Genomic DNA, 6,042 nt, shown 5'->3' on the forward strand with positions numbered 1-6,042 from the left:
TTCTGTATAGCTACAAATGCCCTGATTTAGGTCCACATTTTAAACGCTAAATTTGATGGCCAGTCCTTGGATTAACAAAAGTTCTATGATTTCTGGTTACAAAGCTTTGTACTGCATGTAATGAACTGCTGATTTCATTTGCAAAGGTTTGAAAGGTAGAAATGAGCCTGACAAATAAGTACCTCTTATGAAATCATTTTAGGAGCTACTGTTATCACCAGTGATCATCCAAGAGGAAAAAAAAAAAGTATTTAGCAAATAAATAGCACTTCAGAATTGGACTTAGCAGTGGCCTAATTTCCTGGAAATACTTCAGAACAGTTACTTTATAAAGCAGTTGCATTTAAGATTTCATTGCTTGTGGAGGTTCAGGATACTTTAAGAGGAAAGTGGTTTTCGTTCTGTGTTCCCAGAAGCAGCAGAGAAGGGTCACCATAACATTGCAGCCATTTCTGTCCTCTGTTAAGAATCCTGGTTGTATCTGTGCTGCTAAACTGAGAGGACCAAGCCATGGGGTCCAGAAAGTGGCACATTATTATCCTATCCTTGAATTATTTAATGTGATTTTGGTCTGTACTAGCTGGTTCTCCCCCAAAAGAGCATTTGGGGCCAACTGAACCACTCACATGGGCCAGGGACTGTTTCCAGCAAGACAACTGTTTTTGTGGGGTTTGCTGGCTGGATATGAACTGATCTACACCCCTTTGCCCCTGGGACTGCAAAATGAGGCCTGTCCAGTTTTATTTACTGTTACAATCACTGGTTATTTCCTCTTTCCCAGGAATTCCTAGACTTGATTTACTTTATCCACATGCCCATATCTGTTATGAAATTCCCTAGCATGCATTAAGGATGGACAGCAGTCCATTAGGGACAAAAAACAGTCCACAGGGTCAGAGCTCAGGGCCAGAAAAATGTTCCAGTTTTTAGAGTATAAATGAAACATGACATAGTGTTTTAGACATCTGAAATGTCTAAAAGGGGCTAGGAAATTTTAAGAAACCAAGATGTCTTCTCAGTATTGACCAAATCCTCAAGCAATATTCCCTACATGTTTTCAAGATTTTTTAAGTAAAATTGGAATGGTACAATACCTGATGGTATTAGATGATAATCACCTCATATCCTTGGTTTTTGTTTGCTAGGAAATAATTTCTTAATAAACACATGTGAAATCCTGGGTTATTGCATTAGTATCTTTGAACACATGGTTGTTTTGTCTGTGAAATTCCTCTGAGAGTTACTGTGTCAACATTTGTTGTGCAATGTTTTTATTTGCTGCATTACAGGCTGAGACCAGCACTGAGTTTTCCTGTAAATGTGAATTTTTTCTTGGCTCACATAGCATACAGGACCCTGCTAAAAACATCGGAGCAGTGGCTGCATTAATTACTGGCTTGATGGGTGTGCCTAGGAGAGTGTGTGCAGGTGTGTTTGCACACAGTTGCAAAACTACACATTTACTGGAGGGATTGGAAAGGCTTTAGGAGTGGCTAACGCCAGTACATCTCTTATTGTCTTGGCTTAGTTTTTAGCCTTATGATATATGTCCTATCATTCTAAAATCAAAGAGGCCTGAGAAAAACCTTTGCAGCCGCAAAACAGCACAAACAGTCAGTCCTCATTATCCCTTGCAGTTGTGGCTGGCACTACTGGCCCCAGCTCTTTATTTGTGCCACCTCTTAACAGCGTTGAAGATGGCTGAAGTCTCAAAGCACTGCCTGGTGTTCATATGAATCCATTCCAACCCCCTCAGTGTTTTTTAGCCAGCCAGTGTATTTCTCCAGTGCAGCTACACGGTCTCCAGACCAGGCTATCTTGTGTCTAGACAGCTTAAGAGCAGGAAACGTTCGTGTACATAGTCTAAAACCATCTCTGAGATTCACAGAGATCCAGTTGTCCAAGAATGAGACTTTATTTGTGAGTTTCCATAAAATCTAGTAGAAGAAACAATGTAGAGAGAGAAAAAAAAATAAAAGCCCAATTATTCTGTAGATAATGTTCCCAGAATTTCCCTCTGAGAGACACAATACCTCTTCCTCTTTCTACAACCAGTGTTTGAAGGAGAAGTTGGCATCTTGGTGGGAGCTTTGGATACTGAGAAAGACAATATCCAGTATGTGTGTTTTGGGAACAATGGTATATAGTGAAATAAACATGACAATCCTGTTTGCAGGTCCATATCAACATGTATGTGTCCTGGGGGGATGATCTAAATAAATTTATTCTCACTCAAGAAATGCCAGATTTGGCATCTTTTTCTATCTGGAGAGGGTTTGCAGCAGCCTTTGCTTCTACATATGCCTGGACTATTTGCACAAGTAGAATGCTATAACCAGGTTTATGCACATCCCAGTACTTATATAGCTATCCTCATCATAAGATTTGATAACCCAAGTAATAGTTCCCAAAATAAAAGAACATTGCTTGTGTTGGTTGGTTGTCTGTTGGGATCAATATTGCCTGTAGTATGAGCAAGTTCAGTTAGCAACATAAATTACATAATTATTCAGAAAGTGAATAATACAATCACTTTAAGTTCTCAGTGTAATTATGTTAACAGTAAATTATAAAATCATGGCTTTGCTTTACCAGAAGCTCCTGATCTAGTCTTGTTAAACTATCACTGCCCAAAAGCACTGCTGGCAGCTGTTTGCTACTGCTTATCTCTTGCTAAAGTTTATTTTGCATATTGACACAATACAGTTCTTGGAGGCTGCATAATAAAAATCCATTTAGAGAAGTGCTAAAGGGAGTTGATAGTTTTTTCTTGCATGCTGTGGCACAGAACTCTGCTCACTGGCCCCTGACCGCAAGAAGTGAGAACAGGCACCTAAGGAACACATGCAGGAGAGCAGGTCCCAGAGGCTGAGCTCTGAGCAATTAGCCTGTCTCCTGAGTTAAACCAGAAGATCCAGTGTGCCAACAGCATCCTTCTGCTGGTCAGGAACAACTCCTTTGTGTTTTGCAGTACAGAGAGAAAGAAATCAATAGCAGTTTATTTTCCTGTGCCCCCTGTCATACACAGTAATGGCTCTGCTGTTACTTACAGTGGCAGCTCATCACAGTGAGCAATGCAGCAGAGCGACAGTGTGGTGGAAATGGAGCTGATCTGTAATAGCGTTATGAACAAGGTGATGCAATGGCTTTAGGTGGTAGCAAGACCAGGCCAGATCATTGAAGAAGATTCTGTTTGGGCTGGAGAAAGAATGAACAAAGAAGCAATGCAACAGCCCTCAGACTGCAAGCAATTGGCAAAATCCTCAGGTGTAAAGAAATTGCAAGGGTGTTTTGTCAGGTTATGACTGGCAAGTGAGGGGAAACCGCAAGTTAAGCCCTGCAAGAATAGATGGAAGAGTGAAAGTGCACTGGCCAAAGCTGTCTAAAGAAGACATTTAGAGAACAGAGAGAAAAGGGACTTCTCAATGGTGGGGAAAAATATATCTTGTAAATGTTATTTTTGACAGCTTTTTAATGTTTTCAAGTTATGTTCTACCTTAAAACATTTTTCTTTTAGTTAATGGTGTTTTGCTTTTGGCAGGACACTAAACTGCTTATCTGTTTTTACCTGGGAGAGTCTTACCCAGGGCTGCAAATCAGGGAGTGCTTTGGGAATCACAGCATCCTGCTTATGTGTCTCTCATTCTGTAAGGCAAAGGATGGTTATGGGTGTCAGGGGATGAGCTCAAGGAGCCATGAGAAGCACACTGGGGCAATATAGTCTCCAATGGAAAAGAGATTTGCAGAGGACACCTCACTCTACTAGTGCTACTATTAGTATTTAACAACAGCAGGCTGGTGAACACAACTTGCTATCCTTCAGTTAGTCTCCAGATACACACTGGCCCCAAATCTTTTGTATTCAAGAGGACTCCTATCTGGCAGAAGATTGGGAAGCTTCTCCCATGTCATTGTATAGGCAAATTTTCCAGCATTTCGCAGATATTAATTTTCTACTCCCAGATTAGGAAAAAATATATCAGAAGAATTTTATTCCTTCCTAGGTTTCTATTAGCTTTTTGGCTGTTCTGCCTGGAGATATTCCACATTTCATGCTTAACCTGGGGGCACTACTGCTCTGTAATGGTCCTAATATATCCTTCCCACCTTCACTTCTAGGGTATCTCCTTTTTCCAGCTTGCCATTTTTCACAAAGTGAGTCTGTCACATGGTTATCTGAGAAGAAGTTTAGTTTTGTGGTCCCTTCAACAGTATATGAACCTGTAGCTTAACTTTTAAAAACATGTAATGCATGATTAGATCTGAAAGGTATTTGTCATTGTCTTTCATTAAAATAGGCTGGTGGGGAGAGGAAGATCTCTCCTATGTCTGCCCCAAGGGGACAGACACAACACAGACTTGCTTCCTATTACTCTGATTATCTACACCAAAAATAAATTCCTAGAAAGCCAGGTTTTAGTAGTGCTGTTGCTCAACAAACCACTTTTTTGCAAGGAAGCAACAAAGGCTGAATTTCATCCCATATGCTGATAGCATTTACCAAATAATGTTAACTAGGAGGAATTTTTTCAGCATTGCTGTTTTATAGAGCTCCCTCCATTCTGTTCTTATACCTACTGCTCTGCATAAGGCAAGCCTTTTTACTGAGCAGTTTGGAGTATCTTCTAAGTCACTGGCCTCAGATGATTTTAGCAGTGTGGATAACAAGCTTACCCTACCTAGATCTGTTTAGCTTACATTGTTCTGAGTTAAATTTAATCTGACACACCTGTCCAAAGTTCAGGTCATCTAATACCAAGCTCCTCCGAAGTATCCTCATATATGGTCATAGGGTAAATGCATAGTCATTTAATTCAAGTAAAACAAAAGGGTTTACCACTCTCTGCCAGGTCGTTTTGCTAGGCTTATTGTTTCCATGGAACCATGGCCCCCCTTGTTGTTCCCCTCACCTGAAAATCATTCATCTGATTTTGCTTTCTTACCAAGAAAACATGTCCTGCATTTATCTGTCAGTTTAATATCAGTATGGTGGACCACAGTGACTGGAGATGCTTCTGTACTGAAAGAGACAAAGTGTGGCCCTTCCAGTAGCGAAGCATACATGCATACCATAGGAATGACTGTGTGACCGGACAGACTCTGTGACTGGACATTGTCATCCCAGACACTGGTCCTACATTAACCTGTTTTTCTTTTAATGAACAGTCATATTCCTTTGAAGAAAACTTCTACCTATTCACCTTTTCCTCTCATGCAGCATTACACAGTTAGCTAGTTGGTTAAAAAACAAAAAAGCCCATAATGTCTATTCTAAAATGCTGTAAGATGTACTTGGGTTTTCAAAAGGGGATGGATGATGGAACTGAAATGCCCCTGATGTGGCAGGGAAGTCACAAGTAAGGCAGGGAAAGGAGTGTGGTATTACAGTAGGAAGGAGAGCAGATCCTTGCTGGACACCTTCAGTCTGGCAGTAGGAGGCAGTGTGTCTGTGAGGAGCCCACAGAGAAGGAGCTGACTGGGCTGAGAAGTAGGAGGGGAAAAGATGGAGTGAGTAATTAGAAAGAAAAAGGAGAGAAAAAGGATTTAGATGGGTTAGATAAACAGTGAGATGTCAGGGACTGAATGAAGTATCTGAAATGCGGCCTTCATTAATATTTTGGCTGCCTTATCTCAGACTAATTTATTTTATGGACATGGAGAGCTATTCCTGCTGATGCATTGAGATGATTATCCAGCAACATTATTGTTTTTGAAACAGGAATTCTCAACATTTCTTGGGGCCCTGTGCTGGTTTACCACATTTCCCTATGTTTGAAGACATGAATCACCAAGTCACTATTATTTCTGTGCTATCTATAAGGAGATTTCCAGGTGATTTTTTTTCTTGCCTTGAGCAGATACAGAAGCTATTGCTACCCAGTGGGCTCATGGTCCAATCACATCTTGTGCCAAATGCCACAAAAAAAAAGGTTAGAAATTGTGGACAAGAGGCTTTAGAGTAATCAAGTAAGCAAACATCTTGGTGCTCTACAAACTATTACTTACTACTCCTGAGCAAATAATAAAGAAAAAATAACTGAC

The sequence above is a fragment of the Poecile atricapillus genome, chromosome Z (genome assembly GCF_030490865.1).
Source record: "Poecile atricapillus isolate bPoeAtr1 chromosome Z, bPoeAtr1.hap1, whole genome shotgun sequence".
NCBI classification, from domain to species: domain Eukaryota; kingdom Metazoa; phylum Chordata; class Aves; order Passeriformes; family Paridae; genus Poecile; species Poecile atricapillus.